The sequence below is a fragment of the Macrotis lagotis genome, chromosome X, assembly GCF_037893015.1.
Source record: "Macrotis lagotis isolate mMagLag1 chromosome X, bilby.v1.9.chrom.fasta, whole genome shotgun sequence".
Classification (NCBI taxonomy): Eukaryota; Metazoa; Chordata; class Mammalia; order Peramelemorphia; family Peramelidae; genus Macrotis; species Macrotis lagotis.
This window is the reverse complement of record NC_133666.1, coordinates 577,305,331-577,325,330: the sequence shown is the minus strand read 5'-3', so window position 1 is coordinate 577,325,330 and position 20,000 is coordinate 577,305,331.

Below are 20,000 nucleotides of genomic sequence, written 5' to 3'. Positions count from 1 at the left end.
TCCCTATTGCTTCCCAGATCAAATTTAAAATCCTCTGTTTTGCTTTTAAAGCTCTTTACAAACTGGTCTCTTCCTAGCTTTCTAATCTTATTATACCATACTCTGTGGTCCAGTGACATTGACTTCCTTGGTATGCCTCAAATGCAATACTCTGTATTTTCACTGATTGACCTTCATGTCTGGAATGTTCTGCCTCCTCATCTGTTCCTTTCCTTGACTTCATTCAAGTTTCAGCTAAAAATTCCACCTTCTGCAGGAAGCTAGTGGCTTTGATATTGTCTCCAATTTAACCAGTGTATATTTTATTGAATATAGTTTTACACAATAAGGCAAACAGGTGACCTAGTACTGGGCCTAGAGTCAGGAAAACTTGAATTCAAATCTGGCCTCAGGTATTTACTAGTTATATGACCCTGGGCAAGTCACTTAACAATCTCTGTTTGCCTCAATTTCCCTATCAATAAAATAGGGATAATGTGAGGATCAAGAAAATACTTGTAAAGTGTATGGTACAATGCTTCCTATATAAAAAGCAATATATAAATGTTAGCTATTATCTTTACTGTTGTCCCCCTCCCCTCCATCACCACCCCATCAGAGTGTAAAATCCTAGATAGTGAGGGTTATTTTTCCTTCCTTTGTTTTAGTGCTTAGCCCAGTTCCTGGGAAATAATAGGAGCTTAATTTTTGTTGACACGATTTAAACATTTGGAATTAGGGCCTGCTAATGTCTAGTGAAACACCAGTTGAATGTTATTGAAATCCTTTTTTTCGGGGGTGTTTGCTAGATTGGAGGAGGAGCATCTTAACAGAAAGCCTGGAGAATCTTAAGGGAAAACCTTAATGGATCTCTTGGAGTGGTGACTACAGCGCATGCTTCTTTAGCACCCAATTCTACAAAACAAGATCTGAGAAACCTTTTTTTTTGTCAAGCTGATACAGAATGGGAACTTCTTGCTTTTTGGTTGGGGAGGCAGGGGTTAATTTTTAGCTCCTGCTTATCTTCTCTAAGGGCAGAGAGAGCCAAAACCTGCATTTTTTTTTTCATTTTTATACAGTAGAATCAAATAATTTTACAATATTAGTTCTGGAAGGGACTTTATAGAGTATTGTGTTCAACCCTTTCATTTTTACAGATTTGGAAACTAATCAAGAGACAGTAAGTGGCCTGCCTTCTTGGGCACTAAAAAAAGTAGCAATTGCAATTTGAAGTCACAGTCAGGTCTTAAAATTCCACAGCCAATGTCTTCTTTACATTGCACCGAGCATTTCCATACACTGAGAATTATGAGTAAATGTCATTCTGTTCAAGTTAATTTGCAAACTTAATGATTCTATTAAAGGATCCTTGACTGAATCAAGAAAGGTATTCACACATGTTTTTTTTTTAATTTTCTTGGTCTCTATACATAAGGAGGTATAGTCTTTTTACTCTCCACACCCAGGAAGGTATTTCATCTTATGCAAGTAAAAGATAACAGGGCTCATTATACTCCTTATATTGTAAATTAAAAACAGAAATGTCCTCAAAGGCTTGTTCAAAATCAAAATAAGGGAATAGCAACCTAAAATGGCCAAAAAGTGAGCATTGAATTATTATGAATTAGGAAAATGTGCATAAAAAATTCTAACTATGAAAACTGAAAGCTTCCAGGGGAAAAAAATTCTCATTGAGGTTTATAATTATATGGACATTTTCTTCCCTTGATACCTGTAGCATTCAAAATTTGATTTTATGACCTCAGCTACAAAATGACTATGTTATCTGAAGGGCAAAAGAGGTCTGTCTGGATTGTTAGTAAAATGCCATTCATAATTTCCTCACTTTAGGGATTGGATATTAAATAAAATAAATTGGATATGCAAAAAAAATAAACTAAGTTCACTCCACCGATGCCACAGGCTTTCTATTCCAACTTCTTTTCTGATGCATAACTTCTGAATGCTTGAGAATCTGCTTGTTTCCCACCATAATGTATCAAATCTTTGTTATAACTTGTCTTCAAAAATTCACATGCTTTTCTCCTTTAGTCAATCTATAACATTATAGATGAGCCTTTAACTCTAAATATTGTTCTTTTACACACTTTTAAGAATAATCATAATAACTGATATTTAATTGGAACATTAAAGCTTTCAAAATACTTTGCTCATGTTATCTCATTTAAATCTAAGTGCTATAAATACAATTTTCATAATGATATGAGGAAACTGAAGCTGCAAGGTTAAATAATTTGCTTAGTTGGCAAGTATTTAAGGTAAGATTTGAATTCAGATCCATGTCTTGCTGGAATCTTCCTAAATAGGGTAGAAATGAATTTTCATATCACTTAAATGAGCTGAGAATAACAAGAATGGCACTCTGGTAAATCACCCTTTATTATTTGCCTACATTCTGTTGTCGTTTGTTCTCTTCTTGAAGAAGACCATGATATCAGGGGGGTGATGCCATGACAAGCAAGTGAATTAGATTTGAGTGGGGGCATGCTGTGCTAAGTCATCAGCCTCATTTTCTATTCTAGAGCCATCTGGGACCAGTGGTCATATATGAATCAGGATTATTAGAGATAATCCTGGATAAGAAGCAAACAGGGTTAAGTGACTTTCTCAAGGTCACCTATCTAGTAAATGAGACTGGCTTTGAACTCAGGTCCTCTTGACTTCAGGGCTGGTGCTCTATCCACTAAGGTCAGATTGACCTTACCATCTGCTCTCCTACTCCATCTTACAAGGCAGTATCCTGTGTGGTTTTCCATCTGATCTGCTGATTTATATTAAGCACTCCTAGATCTTGCCTTCTGCTCAGTCACAGAACCCTACTTTGTGAGCTGTCTCTCCCAATGGGAGCTTCTTGGGAGCAAGGTATTTCTAGCTTTTCTGTTGGTATTACTAGTGGTTTGAACAATGGTATTTCATTAAAAATATTTTTTAAACTTCTTCATTCATATACAAATGATAGAGCACTTGTAACAGGCAGTGCTTGGTGAGTTTATAGCCAGAATATTGCTTCACCTCCTGAGTCTAACACTTCAGTCATCAGCATCTGGGATAGTGGGAGAATAGAGACAAGACTTTGAAGTGTGAAGTCACACATGTGGCAAACTTGGGCAGTCTAGCAGAAAAGACCTCTAGATATTATGGAAAGAATTGGGGGGGGGGGGAAGATGGAAGAATGAATGGGAATACTCTAAATTGAATCATAAGATCACAGAATTTTAGGTTAGTAAGTGACTGTAGTGATCCTCTACAAGGACTAATTACAGACCGTAAGGATTCCTGATTTCCCTGTTTCTGTCAAGACTCTGTTTGATGCATTTCTTTCATCCTTCCTTCAAAAAGTCTTTGTTTACTTAGGACATTAGAGGTCACCTATTTCAATTCTCTTGTCAGAATTTTTAAAATTAATTTTGTCTGAATTTAAATATTAAATCAAATGAATGTTTTAATATACATAGTAAGAACAAGAAAAGGAGATTGTGTGTGAAACTGAAAATGTCTTTTAGGTATAACTTTTAAAAAATATGTAATTAATTTAGAATATAACTTACTAAGATAGTATACTTGTCTGTTTGGTTTTTTGTTCCCTTCTATTCATTGAAAAATGTTTCAAAACCTCTGCCCCCTTATGTTTAAATCCCTCATATCCATGTCCCTCCTACCCCACCCCTCACCCCCCAGTGAAAAACTAAAGAAAAGTAAAGCCCTCATTCATGCAAAACAATTTCCCACATTGGTTGTGTCTGAAAATGTACTTCCTATTGTTCATCCTGATTTCATCACCTCTCTGGCAAGAGGTGGAGAGCATGATTTATCGCTAGGCCTCAGAGTTATGGTTGGGAATTTCACTGATCAGAGTCTTATGTCTTTCAAAGTAATCTTGCTTTACAGTTGTTGTTACTATATTTTTGGTCCATCTACTGCTTGTTTCATGCTGTATTAATTCATAACTCTTCCCAGGTTTCTTTGAAAACCTCTTTTTTCATAATTTATGACACAGCAATATACAAAAAAATTATATGTCATAATTGTCCAACTATTTCTCATTGGAGGCTCATTCACTCTGGCATTCCCTATCACTTCTTAGTATCTAGTTCTTAGTTATTAAAAAAGAACTACTATAACTTTGAGCATAATACTGAGTCAAAGGCCACATACAGTTTAGAAACTTTGGGGGCATAGTTCTAAATTGCTTTCTGGAAATGTCTATTTTCCTTGGAGACTCTCCAACAATTGTTATTTTCTTAGTCATATTTGTCAATCTGACTGAGACAAGACCCCTAGAATTATTTTAATTTGCATTTCTTTAGAGATTAGTGATTTGTACAATTTTTAAATAGGTTTGTTGATTCCTTAGATTCTTCCTTTGAAAACTGCCTGTTTATTGACCATTTTTGACTATTTATACATTGGAGAATGTTTTTATTCTTATAAATCTATATAAATATAACTATATAAATATATGAATATTTATATATATGGGATATATATTTTTATTGGAGAAAACTGATGCATAGATTTTCTCCCTCCCCTCAGTTAATTGTTTTTCTTCTTGTTTTAATTGAATTTATTTTAATTGTACACTTTAAAAAATTTATACAAAACTGTCCATTTTACCTTTTTGTGATCTTCTCTATCCCTTGTTTGGTCATGAACTAGTTTAACTAAAGTGCAAGACATTTTCTTCTTTGCTCCTTTGTTTATGATATTTATTATGTGTATGTTTATACACACACACATACACATAATTTTGTATACATTTGGAGCTTGTGGAGGTATGTGGTATGAGATATTGGTCTATGCTTAATTTCTGCCAGATTATTTTCCAAATTTCTCAGAAGTTTTGTGACATAGTAAATACTTACACTAATAGCTGGGGTATTTAGGCTTAATGAACATTAAACTATTTTGTTTGCTTGCTTCCATTTTCATTATGTATTTTTTTAAATCAATTTAACTAGTAGCATATCATTTCAATCACTGTTTCCAGTGCTTTTCTGTAGAATAAATGCTTTATTAATTCATCTGTTCTTGATTACTATTTTGCCATATAGTATAGTTTGAGAGAGTACCATTGACCACTTCTTTTTCACTTTCATTATGATTTCCCTTGAAATTTTTGCCCTTTTGTTTCTCCAGATGAGTTTCATTATTATTTGCAATGTCTCTCCAATTTAGGGTTTCTTTAGTTCAATAGGGTGCTTTTAAAATTGTATTTATAATATGTATTTTGCATTTAAAATACACAGATGCATGTATGCACCTATGCATATGTAGATGGGCAGACAGACAAGCTGTATAGATAATTTTCCATCCACGTCTTGGCATGGGTACTTATTTCATTCCATGTAACTTAGGGATCATGAGTTTTTAACATTTCTATGGGTCAATATTTTGGGGTCTTACAGTTTTATGGGTCTTACATTTTTATGGGTCAATATTTTGTTTAGGGGACAAAAATTCTATTAATCATAGTGATTCCATTTATTAATATTTATTGATTGAATTCTCAAGGATATTGTGAGGTTCTTATTTACAGGATGGGATTTATTATGATCTATCATCATCATCATTACTTCATATACTCCTCATGTTTGCCAGATGAAGGAAAAAGAAGTGATTTATCCTCCTTTCTGAGATTTTTTTTCCATTGTTGGTGAAAGAGTCATGGTTATGAGCTCAGTTTTTCTTACTTCTATCATAAATTGGAGATGATCTCAATAGTGATTATACTTACCTTTCCTATTACCCCAACTTATTGCAAGCTACAGTGAAAAGATAGAATTTAAGCAACAATGGAACCAACTGTATGAATCAGGTTGGGCAGGAATTCTGCCCATTTAATATGTGAGGAAACTGGAGGGTATAGGGTTTTCAGGTGATTAGCACCTTTGGTATTGCTGAGTCCTTTTCAGGACTGCTTATCTACCTTTGGTATCCTTCTGTCCTGTGGCTTCAAGAAGTTGTAACATATGAGTGACCATACCCCAGTAAGCCATGTTGAGGATAACCTATAGATCTCAAACCTGTTGATAAGTTACAGGGAGGTCTGTCTCAAGCATGTGAAGACATGAGCAGATGAGAACAATTTGTTGCAAAGACCATGGAAGTCACTGAAACAGGTGCTGTGGAGCTCTTTAGAACTTGGTCAGACATTGAAGACATCAAGATCATTCCCTGTTTCCTTTGCTATCATCAGTCATCTTGATTTTTATCTTTCCCCTAGACTTTGATGATTCTGGAATAAAAAGTGAGGTTGATGACTTTGAAACTCGGTCTCATTTAAATCCAATTCATATGTAAGTCAAGACATTACCCTCCAATGTCATTAGTCCTCTTTGAAAATGACCAACATCATGAAGAAACTGCAGCAGACAGTTTTTCCCAGGTGAGTCAACCTCTTTTTTAATTTTCATCCTGGGGAAGTTTTTTTTTGTTTACTTGTTTGTTTGTTTGTTTGTTTTTTTATAACAAACCCCAAGAAAGAAAGGTAGCATAGTGGTGACAAATATGTTTGTCCTTGAAAAAGACCATGACATCAAGGGAGAAGTTACCAGGACAAGCAAGTGAATTGGATTTGAGTAAGGGGGTGCTATGCTAAGTCACCAGTCTCATTTCTTCCCCGAATCATCTGGGTCCAATGGACAGGTGTGGATCAGGACGATTGGAGATGATCTTGGGTCATCAGGGTCAATTGACTTTCCCAAGGTTCACAGCTAGTAAGTTTCAAGTGTCTGAGGTCACATTTGAGCTCAGATCCTCCTGACTCCAGGGATGATGCTCTATCCTCTGGCAGTTAGGTAGTGTAGTAAAATGAGCCCTAGCCACAGAACCAGGATGATCTGAGTTTAGGTGCCATTATATTGGCTGTGAGACCTTGGGCAAGTTGCTTAATCTCTAATGTCTCTAAGTATCTAAAACCAGATGTTACTAATAATTTATCAACTGCATCAGAAATATGAATTTTATCATCCCAAGAAATATCCTATATAAATGAAATCACCAGTCAATCTTCCTTCTTCGCTTGGGGTCCACTGAATAAAAAGGCAATACTTAATTAATCATTAAGTTTTGGAAAATCTTAAACATAGGTTATCTAAATTGATAATGAAATATCTCACAATCTTGTTTTATTATTATTGCCAATTTTACAGCTGGGAAACTAAGATTAGCAATACAAAGTGTCTTGTCCATGATCATACAAATACTAAATGTATAAGAGAAGATTCTAAAATAAAGTTTCTCTTAATTCTGTTTAGCATTAATTCTTTCCCCTGCACTCCAGTGTCTCTTTACTTCTTTTGATCTTTATAAAAATTTGTCATACTCTTTAATTAAAAAAAAAGTTTCTGGAAAGCGTCATTAATTCATTCATTCTTTTTATATAAAAGATAACAATATACGTTCAAAATTTTATTCTTTCTACTTGAGTATAGAAACAATATTAAAGGAGACAGTGTAGAAAGAAGCATTATAGGATATAAAAGGGTAGGAAGAATGTCCAACAAAGCTTTAAGTGTAAGTCTGTTTGGATTTTGTTGTTGTTCCATCATGCCAGTTATGTCTGACTCTTCCTGACTCCATTTGGAGTTTTCTAGGCAGAGATACAAGGATTTTTGGATTTTACTGCTTGATAAGGCCCTTCACTGAATGTTATAGGCAGTCAAAATCTCAGTGCAGACTTGCTAATTCCTTGGGCAATTTATTTTACAAATAGATTTTATATATTTCTTTTCAGAAGGGATGGTGAATGGAATATTTAATTAGTGATTTTAAAAGGTTCAGAAAGCAGGAAGAACTTCCTATCTACTACATATAATAGTGAAAAAGGTCATTTCCCTGTATCTGGCTATATTTTTGAGGTAGATCAAGATGATTTTCAAGGGATTTAGACTTTAAGAGTACCATGGACATAAAACCCTCAATCCTTTGAGCCTTTTGCTTAACCCAGTCTCTCCACTAGTGACTGAAATTGTATGAATAATCACCTGGAGCTTAGAATACCTGGAATCCTCCTCTATTTGTGACTATTGTACTTGCAGTGGTGTTGTAATTACATAGCTACTGGGCAACAACCCTTTATTTTGCTCTAATTGAGTAGTAACCTGACTTAAAAGTGTGGTAAATACTGCACAAGTCATGTTAACACTACCCACTGGACCCTTTGTTCACTTCAGTAAGCTCTATGTTAAGAAATGAGGGAGGACTAAACAAAAAAACCCCAACAGATTCAGCTATTATGAAGTTGAATCTCAGCCAGAATATTCCATGTTTCTCTCTCTCTCTCTCTCTCTCTCTCTCTCTCTCTCTCTCTCTCTCTCTCTCTCTCTCTCTCTGTGTGTGTGTGTGTGATTGATGTGATTTGTCCTTCCTTCTAGAAGCAGACCATGACATCAGGGAAGTGATGCCATGACATGTGAGTTGGATTTAAGTGAAGAGTGCTGTGCAAAGACACTAGCATCACTTTCTCCTCTAGAGCCACCTTTCTATGTGTAGTGGAGGGTATATTGTGTTTCTGGAAAGAATAAATAAAACTTGAAAGACCCAGAACCAAGTTCTTATTCTGTCAGTCTTGTTTCAGGGATACAGGGGTGCATTTTGATTGCAATGAGGACAGCTTGTCCCCTTCTCATTTCAGCATAATAGACAGGAGACAGCACAGCTGAGTTTCCCCCAAAGAGGAGAACTGAATCCTATCTTTTTCAATGTCACTGGATTGATATATCATTAAGTTGTCTCATGTGTATAAGGAAGACAGCTTACTGACAAGCCTCTAAGTGGAGGGAGTTTTTTCTTTTTAAACCAGCAAGAAAAAATAAATCAAAATAGACAGTCAAAGAAAATAATTTAAAAGATTGTGATTTCTTTTAAATGCACCCTTTACCAACCTTTGAAAGCAATATAAGTAGTGAAGATTTTGTAAGTAAGATTCACTCAGGTAACCTTACCTGATCACCCCTAATACAGAGTTCTCCTCTATTTGAACTCCTTTGTTTGTCTCCTTCATTCCTCTCCCAGCTTGGTTTCAGACCAACTAGATTTTTAACTCCATGCCTCAGCCACCTTCTTACTTTGGAAGATCTCTTTGCACCTGGAAATACCTCCTTAAGGAATGCCATTAATATTGCACAATGGGTAGAGCAACAGTCTTGAAATCATAAGGATATGAGTTCAAATGTGACCTTGGATAAGTTACTTAACCCTGATTACCTCGCATCCAGGACCATCTCCAGTTTCATATCTGACCACTGTACTTGATGACTCTGGAGGAGAAAAGAAAGCTTTCCCATGCCATTTAAAATATGAAATGGTTGCTATGAAAACAATAGACTTAGCTCAGCATCCACTTACTCAGATCCAATTCATGTGCTTCTCATATATCATCTCCCTGATGTCATGGTCTTCTTTGAAAATGAAGGACAAGCATTTCTGCCTTAACAATGATAACATAAGCTCATGGAGGACAGGGATTTTGCTTTTTGTAGTCTTCTTTTCATCCTCTGTCTCCATTCCCAGAACACAATCTTGATCTAAAAAGTCCCTCAATAAAGAGCTGTTGATTTTATCTGAGATAGAATAACCTCCAAAATAAAACCAATGGCTTGCTATTGTAGAGTTTTTTAAACTATATAGAAATTGATTGCCTTGTGATTTCTTATGCTGAGGGACTTCATTCATCCAATTAGACTATAATTAAATATGACTTTATCTAGGACAAAAATCCCTGAAAGCTGCCTGAGGGACAGAGTGGGACAAAGTTGATCTTTGTCCCTCATTCTTTTTTTTTAAGGTTTTTGCAAGGCAATGGGGTTAAGTGGCTTGCCCAGGTCACACAGCTAGGTAATTATTAAGTGTCTGAGGCCAGATTTGAACTCAGGTACTCCTGATTCCAGGGTTGGTACTCTATCCACTGCGCCACCTAGCTACCCCTTGTCCTTCATTCTTGAAGAATGACATCAGGGAGGTGATACCATAATACTAATGTGAATTGGATTGAAGTGAGGAAGTGCTGTGCTAAGTAACCATCCTCACTTTCTCCTCTAGAGCTATCTAGGTCCTATGGCCAGATATCAATCAGGTTAACTGGAGCTATCCCTGAAGGAGAGGCCATCAGGATTAAGTGACTTGCCTAAATTCACATAATTAAGTAGGTATCTAAGTTCAAATTTGAACTCAGGTTCTTCTGACTGTGCTATCCAATTGTCCCCCCTAGAAAATGTCAGAGGCTGGATTTCCTACTTCTGATCTATGAGTGAGTTGGACTATACTCATTGAGTTCTACAATTATGATCCTAAAAACCTAGGCACCCAATTTTTCCCAGACTTGTCCTCTTATCCACTATGGGCACTAACTCCATCTTTATACATTAGAGTGATTTGGGTCCTTTTCACTAGTCAGTTGACTCTGTAGACATATGGTGGATGAAAGGTAGGTTCACTTTAAAAATCATATTTCAATTTGACTCTGGGTCTCCAAGACTTAGTTTTCAGGAATAAGGCAAATTCTTTTCTGTGCAGAAATGTTCTTAAGGGCTCAGAGAGAAAAGTAGATGGTTCCATTGTTCCTCATTATCTTGTTTTAGAATAAATCCATTTCTTATTCCAAAAGGATGAGAGAAAAAAATCATTTACTCAAACATCAGTTTGGATTTTTGCTTTTACCTTAGAAAATGTAGTTTTCTGAAAATTATTTACAATAATTTATCTTTTTTCTTTTTAGCATTTTTTTTCCTTTCTAAGGATAGGGATTGCAGCTATGATTTTATTGGTAGAGGGGATTCCTTGTTGAAGGAATTCAACCCTGCATCATACAGGCACCTTCTCTGTAACAGAACTGGGGAATTCTCTAAAACTCTAAAAGGTTAAATGAGTTGCCTAGGGTAATACAACCAGTATGTATTAGAGGAAGGATTTGAAGTTGTGTCTTCTTGGCTTTGAGGTTATCTCTTTCTCTATGACACACTTGCTCCCTTTTCTTTTTTATTTATTTTTCAGGGTTCTGAAGCTTTGATAGATGAGAATCTCTTTTTCTCTCAAATCTTCCTTCTCCCTAACTCATGCGTGTAAGTAAGCCTTGCCCAATATACAACAAATAAGTTTGTTTGAGGTTACATCTCTTTCTAGATTGGTCAGAAAAGGAGGGAGCTTGAGTCCTTTAACACAGAAGCAACCACTAGAAAAACTGCCCACCTCACTTTGTCTCCATGAAACTGAGGTTCACAGAGTTCAGCTAGGCAAGATCTCTTGTTGGGCCAAGTCTTGCTTTGCCTTAGCTGAAGTAATGTTTACATGTATGACTTTTCCATGCCATTTAAAATATGAAATGGTTACTATGAAAACAATAGACATATTCACGTTCCATCTCAGAACACAAATGAGAGAAGTATTCCAAGACTCCTATCAGTGCCTAATAGGTATAATTTTGCTAGCGATATGTAGTAATGTGCAGCAGCTTTCCCCAGGCTGCTTCCTAAAACAAAGAAGTAGTTGTCAACCTTTTTAGAATCAGATGTTAATGATATTTCATGTCTTTGTTGAGTCTGTGGAAAGCAGCTACTGCACCTAGAAAGGAAATGATTTCCATACCCACCTCCCTCAGCCAAAGTCATTCAGATTGGAAAAGTTGGATGGCGTCCATATTTATATTTAAGAAAGAGGCGTAAAGGATTGACTGAGCCGTCTCCCATTTGCTTTAGCCCATGTTCAATCTTATCAATAATATGAGGGGCTTTATTATTCCCAACATGTTGTAGAGGGGGTGGGGCATGTAATGTAAGCAAAGCACCAGTGTGTTTCTGGCAAAGGGAAAGTGTTTTCTGTATTTTGTGTATTTTTGGAAACATCTGAATTGAAAAGCCGTATGTCTTCCAAGATTTGGAGAAAGGTTATTAAAAGCACGGCCTGTGCTCAGAGGCCTTACGAACAGTTGTTTTGCCCTCCCTTTTCATAGCAAGAGATGATACCTTCTTTTTCCTCAGAGTGGGTGTGAAAGATTGGAGCCAGCCATGAAAAGAGCCTTTCTTTTACTCTTTGCTGAAACCTCATTTTGCTGCACTACTGCATGTCTTCACGTCAGGGATTTTTTTTGTTTGTTTTAAGAAGAGGTCTTAATTCCATTCAAAATCCACCCAGAAAAAAAAAAGGCCCGTTCTCCCCCCCCCATCCCTCCCCAACCTCATACTGTATTCCAGCTGCAGGGGATTAGCCCAGTCCTTCTACCGGATGCATATCATTTTCATCCTAAGCCTTTAGACACCTTACAACACACTGTTAAGGACCTTTCAAAATATGACTCTGAAGGGCTGATTCACTAAAGGTTACACAGCCTTCATTAGAAAACACAAGCCTCTATAAAACTTTTCAAAGAAGGAAAAGTTGTGTAAATCATTTAGATTTAGTGTCTTTCCTATTGACAAAATCCCTCACTCAAAACAGGGAGATGACTCCTTCGGAAAGTTTCTCCAGAAATGTGCAAATGAAGACCAAGGAATTTCCTGTTCCCAGTGAATGAACAATATATTAATTCATATATGAAAGTGTAAATACTTTATTATATTAATTAAATCATAAGAAATATGATTCCCACATGATATATATCACATATACGATTTATACATATATGTACAGAAATAATATTTGTCATATTTCCTTGCAGACTTTTAAGGTGTTTTAGACACTTTGAATCTGACTTTCTCCAGGTGTTAGCGACACCTGTCAAACTGGGTTTTATCTAAATTCAGTATCTGAGCTAACTTTCAGAATGACTACTATGATCATTTCATCTGTCTTGATGATTGATGCTGATTGCCATGGTCAAATAGATCCTTATCAGGGGTTAAAATGACTGAAATTAAGGAACTGGATGGATGTCTTGCAGGTTAGCATCTTGGCCACATAGAATCTGCACTAGCTTATGCCAGAGATAAATCATTTTACCAGTTGAATTGTCTAGGATTGGCCTGGAAGATTAAATGTACTTCTCCAGATTGCCACATTTGCTTCAAGGCAGGATTTTCACTGGGATGAGCTGTCTCATCAGCTTTCAAATCTTCTCATCATCTCTCTTTAGAAAATAAGAGATCTTTTACACTTTTTCAAACTGAGGCATATGGATGTTAAATGACATATTTATAGAGTTGGAGAACTAGAAAGAGAACCCAGAATGTCTGTAATTTAGCTCTTGTAGAAGCTAAAGAAGAACAGAAAGTTAGAGCAGAAAAATAATTCAGACATCATCTTTTCTAATGTTTCATTTTACAGAGGAGTAAACAGAGCTAAAGAAGTTAATGTTATACATAGTGTAGTATAAGGCAAGATTAGAATCTTGGTCTCCTGATTCTTGGTCCAGTGATGCTCCTTCTCATTCTCAAGTTAACAAATTATCTTCCTTATTAAACCTAGAAAAACAACCACAGCCACAACAAAGAAAATAATGAATTCTCCATCATTGATAATTTTTAGGTAGATCCAAGATAGTCATCTGTCAGGTATATTGTCAATGAAAGTGAATCAATGGCTCATAGATCAGATTCCATAATCTTTTGTTGCCAATGCTTGAGGGTTGTCCAAATTAATTTTTAACAATCTTGCTCAAGTCTTACTCAATACATTTTTAAAAAAATAAATGCTTTTTTGAACTAAAAGGTGGTAATTTCCCCGTTTTTGGTGCAGAGGCTAGACAACCACCTGCTATTTCTGTTGTATTCACAATTCCATTCACTGAACTATATGGTCACTAAAGTCCTTTATAGCTCTCAAATTCTATGACTCTGTGGAATATATTTGCTTTATAAATATATTTCACCTACTCCTTCTGTAATAGAAAATGTGGTATAGTAGTTAAAGATCCAGTCTTGGATGTAAAAAAAAGGAGTTGTAATCTTACCTCTGACACATCACTGTCTGAGTGATCCTGGTGAGTCATTTAAATTCTTTATTCCCCATGCAAATCTCCACAAATTCAAGTTATAGAAAAGATTCTGATATACACTAACAGAGGTGTCCCTTAGCAAGGAAGCAACAGGTCTAATTAAAAAAAGCAGTGTGAGGTATTGTGTATGAAAAGATTAAAAAAAATGAAGCAGTTCCTCTCTTCAGTGAGAGACACTAAAGACACTGGTCTTAGATTCAGGAATATGTGAGTTCAGATCAGGCCTGAGGCACTTGCCACTTACTGGTTGTGTGACCTTGGACAAGTCACTTAACCATTGCCCACTATCCAGGGCTTTGTCCAGTCCTGATTCAGAGATGGCCACTGGACCCAGATGGCTCTGGAAAAGAAAATGAAGCTGGTGATTTAGCACAGCATCCCCTCGCTCAAATCCAATTCACGTGCTTGTCATGGTATCCTCATCTTCTTCTCTTCAAAAATGATGGACAAACATTGTTCTATAGTATAGATGGGGCAAAAATGAAGAACCCCAAAACAGAAGACTCTGAAGACTAACCTATCACTTTCCCTACCCAATAAACTCCAATATTTCTCCATTTCCTATAGGATCAAAAAGAAAATCTTCAGTGTTGAACTTAAAGTCTTTCCAAATTGACCCCTTCCTATCTCTCTAATATTTTTATACTTTACTCCCCTTGGCATACACTAGGATACTCACAGCTTTCTTTCTGTTCCAAACACATAAGAACTCAGTCTCCTTTCCTTTCTGCTGTCTATTCACTTGCCTGGAACACTGTCTTTCCTCACCTCCTTAAATTCCCTACCTTCTTCTAGACTACGTTCAAATCCCTTCCTCTTCCAGAGGCTTTTCTATTTCTCCTCATTCTACACTCACCAGTCTTTACCTTGAGATTAAGTTCCACATAAACTTGCATCATTTTTTCCTAGCATAATTGTGTATGCTTATTGGTTCCCTCCATTAGAATGAAAGCTCCTTGGGAGTAAGTGTTATGGTTTTGCCATTAAAAAAATCTCCTTTGTTTAGCATGGTGCCTTAAGTAGAAAGTGCTTAATAAATACTTATTGACTGACAGACTATTGATGAAAGTGGCATTGGATCAAGAGTGACCTAATACATTGGTTTTGGAATTGTGCTTTTTACCTCCTTATATTCTTATGGAGGAATCCCAGTATGTTTGAACAATGAAATATTCTCCAACTGAACTGTTATTACATGTGCCTTCAGGCCAAGTTTCCCTTTTAGCCCATAATAAACCCCAACTCACACTCTTGAATTTTAGTAATCTGGCCATTGAATCCCATACCCATTGTTGTTTGTCCTTCCACCATGATATCAGGAAAATGATGACATCACTTGGGTTCAGGGGCAAGACATAGATTGGGACAACTGGAGATGGCTCCTGGATGCAGTGGGAGACCTTACTCTTTTTAAGGTAAGGTCTTTTCCAGGTCTCAATTTGATGGAAACAATGCCCATTCAGTGTTAAGGTTAGGCTCAGAAAAAAAATGAGTCAAAGAATGGCTTCTTTTACCTAGTCAAAAAAAAAAAAACAATCTGGGAGGGGAAGACTCTTAAAGTTTTTGGCCCAAACAGAAACAATCTCTATTTATATTCATTCCAAGAGAGAGAGATCAAACAATGGCCATATGAAGTTGACCTAGGACTTATTATTGGCTAATCAATGAGAACCTGAGTGATTTGGGACTGGTAAATCTTAAAATAGCTTACCAGTTTTCAGTGATCAAAATTTACATTCCTTTGGGCTGAGTACCTGCAGATAGGGATGACATACCCTTTGTGACAAAAGAGAGAGAGGACAGAGGAGAGGAAAGGAAGGAAGAAGGAAGGAGCAATTTTGCCCATCTGGCCAGGTTCAATTGGGTCCCCAGTGGGGCAGCTGGTACTACTATTCACAAGCTGTTCTTCAATCTTGAAGAGGACCATGACATCAGAAAGGTGATGTTATTCCAAATGAATCCCATATCCATAGAGAGAAAGGGAAGGGTTTTACAAGTTTTACAAGTCTAAATAATGCAGATCTAAGGAAAAGCAGAATGGCAAAAGTATGGGGTTTGGAGTGAGAAGATTATAGGGCCAGTACTAGAAAGGACCTTAGTAGTCATCTAGTCCTACTTCTTCATTTTACAAACAAGAAAGTTATTGGTCAGTCGCTTCTTAGTAATGACCAACTATTCTTGATCTTATTTGGTGTTTTCTTGGTAAAGATATTGAAATGGTTTGCTATTTCCTTTTCCAGCTCATTTTACAGATGAGGAAACTGAAGTAAATAAGGTTAAATGACTTGCCCAAGATTACCCAGCTGTTAAGTATCTGAGTTATATTTGAACTTATGAAGATGAATCTTCCTGACTCTAGGTCTGGCACTCTATCCACTGGGCCACCTAGAATAAATAACTTATCTAAAATCACACAGTTAATAGAAGAACTGGAATTCAAATTCAGGTCCTGTGACTCCAAGTTTCATTATTTTGCTTTTTTTTTCATTGAACCATGATAGGTTCAAACCCCAATTTTCCTACTTACAACCTCAGTGACCTTGGGAAGTTTACTTCATCCTTGTGGGGGATCTTTTTCCTCATCCACAAAATGAAGGGCTTCTTTTGATCTCTTTAAGATATGTTGGACTTGAAGTTAGGAAGTTACTAACTTTTAACACTTAAAAAAATGTAACTTCTTTGAGCCTCAGCTTCCTAATCTGTAAAAGGAAACATATTAGACTCAATGATTTCTAAAATCCTTTTCTGCTCTAAGTCCCTAATCTTCAGATCCTTTGGTCAGGCTTAAGTTCTCACAAGGGTATGTTGCCTATGGTTCCCCCAGATTCACATAGGGAAATTTAAGCATGAAGTTTCTCCAAACAGAAGGCAGAATTTCAAGTGCAATGATAGGTAATATATGTTTTAATTGCCACTTGGGTACCTTTGTTATTGGTCCTCTGCCACCTCTTTTTGAATATTTCTTTTACTTCTTTCTTTATTTTTCCTTTGCTCTAACTTCTCATATGCCTTTCCTTTGTTACTTTAAAATTTTTTCCCCATCTCCATTTTTCTATTCTCTCTTTCTTTTGTCCAAATCTGATAATATCAACTACTGTCATTGCTAGGTCTTGTAGTTGTCCCTGAAGATTTTCCTAAATAATCAATTCCATTTTTCTTAAACAAAACTAAAGAATCAGGTACTCAAAATGCATTTCTGCTTCATATGTTTTAATTCTGTTACTTGGAGAAAATTATTTCATCCCTACATGTCTTAGTTAACCCATCTGTAAAATAGTTATTATAATGCTATAATAATTTGTTCATGGAGGGGACTTGTGAATTCTAATTCATATTTATAAAGTACTTTAATATTATTATATGAAAGGCCTAAATAAATGTTGTATTATGACAAATGTTCATTCCTTTCTTCTGTCAATTTTGATAATTCAAAGGACTCATGCAGTTTTATTGAAATTAATACTTACTATCCTACAGGTAAACATGACAAAAACAGTCATTAGGGGCTAAGCAAGAATAAACTGATTACATTCAATAGGGGAAGTTGATCTATATATATGTCTCTTCTGAACCCCTCTCATTATCAGGAGTCATAGGGGGGTACAATTAGCCAAATGTCAGTCAGTAAAAATTTATGAAGTACCTACTGTTTTCTAGGAATTGTGCTAAGAGTGGGTGATACAAAGAAACAAAAAGCAATCTCAGCTCTCAAGGAGCTCATAGTGTAATGGGGCAGACAGAATGTGAACAAATATTTGTAAACAAGTTATATCCAGGATAAATTGGAAATGATCAATAAAGGGAAATCACTAAGAATGAATAAAAGCAAAAAGTATTTTTGCTGATTGAAAGAATTAATTGAAAAAACACATGCAAATTTTATTATCCTATAAGTTGAAAAAACAATAGTATATTCTTTAATGACGATGGTCAGTAACCCTATTTCTGTATTTGAATAATATTATTGTAATTATTGTTAATTCAATTCAATAAATATGTATTTAGTATTTATTATAATATGAAGGGCACTAGGGGTTCATGGAGAAAAATAGAATATTCCATTTCCTTGTGAAGTTTACATTCTCTAGGGAATAAAAAGCAAAAGAAGTAACAAGGTAATGAAGAGAGGACAAGATAATTATTATTTTATTAAATATTACCTAGGGGTCTCCCTTCCTCTATTTTAAAGCATGTTTTTTAATGTCAGCCACTCTGATGATCCTTTTAATTGACTGCTGTGCCTGATTTCAGTGGTAATTCTAAAGAAGCAGTCCTAGATCCTACTGATCCTAAAGTATAGGATGATTCTGACGTGGAATTGTCTTTTTCTTCCTAGGTAAACAAACCTTTGTTTAGGAGAGAGTCAGTTATTTTTCCTTTGGTATGGTTACTGGAGCAGTTGCAGTGGTAAAAGTGGCAGAGGTAGGGGTAGTGGAAAAAGAGAGAGGGAGAAAATGAGGGGGAGGTGACAGAAAGAGAGAGAGAGAGAGAGAGAGAGAGAGAGAGAGAGAGAGAGAGAGAGAGAGAGAGAGACAGAAGGGGAAACAAAGAGAGACATAGAGTCAGAGAAAGACAGAGTCCAAAAGTGATAAGAGACACAAAGAGGGAGGCAGAGAGAGACAGATACACAGACAGTAAGAAGTAGAAATAGAGACAGACAATTTTGAAGAAAAAAAAATCTATTTGACATTGATTAGGTTGTATTCAGTGGAGGTGCCTTGTTGAAAATGTTTCTGTAAGACTTGCATAGTAGGCTTTCTAGGTAATAAGCCTTTGATTCTGATTCTATAAATCTTTTTTGCTTAACATTTTCTTTTTCTGAGTATAGAAATAAAATTCAATATAATAAAATAAATATTTCATGAGTACTTTCTGTGTCCATTTCTGATTTACATTTATACTCTGGGTCTTTTTTTTTTAACTTACTTTTTGACCTGTTGGGGAAGATTCTTTAGATCAGAGCCAAAAATGAATCATTCTTCAAGAATCTGAGGTGGGGATAAGAATGGATCCCTGGGGAACTTACTTTCTTTACTGAAGAGACAAAGAACCCCAGAACAATACACCCTGGATAAAGCACAACAGGTAAAGGGCTGGAATTGGCAAAGGTTTCTAACCTATGTGGCTTTAGTTTAGTGATTTTAGTTTTGGAACACCAAATATTTTTTTGTTACCATAAAAGGATCTTTTTCTTATCTTCAAAAGTACTCATGCCTTTAAAAATATTTTTTCCAATTGCAGTGAAAAACTACAAAGTGACCATCTAGCATAATCATATTTCTTACATTTATATATATTGTATCATGGCTTATAAAGTCATATCACATGTTATTTTATTTAATCCTTAGAGAGACTTTATGAAGGAAGTAGAATATTTTTCTACAGATGAGGAAACTGAGGTTCTGAAATCACTTCCCAAGGGCATTGAAATCAGTAAGTGGTGACACGGGAATTTGAAGCCATGGCTTCTGACAGTAAGCCCAGTGGTTTTTTCCCCCATTATGTCAGTTCCCTTTCTACTTTTGGAACTGCTTTAGATATTTCCCTTTTCTTCATTTCCTGTATCCAATCAGTCATTATGTCCAGTCATTTCTTCATTTGAAAGGTTCATGATTCATCCCTTATTCCCCATTCCCAATGCCATCACTTAAGTCCAGGTCTTTATCACCTCACACATCAATTAATGCAAAACTTTCCAAGTTGGTCTCACTTTCTCCAGGCTTTCCTTCCTTTAAGCCATCATGTATAACTTTCCAAATGAATCATTACCAAATGTCACATTCATTTTATTACTTTCTTGTTCACATAGCTTTTCATTGCCTTTCAAATTAAATAGAAAATCTTTTCCTGGCTTTCAATGTACCATATTGCCTAGCCAAATATACTTCCTATTACTCTTTAACATATATATCCTTTTTTTCCTAATCAGGTTAATTCACCTATAAAACACAGTATTCTCCTTTCTACCTCTGTTCCTTTGTTCATATTATCTATACAACCTTCTAAAAAGCCCAGTCATTGTGCCCAAAGAGCTATAAAATCATGCATATTCGATCTACCTATACCCAAATAG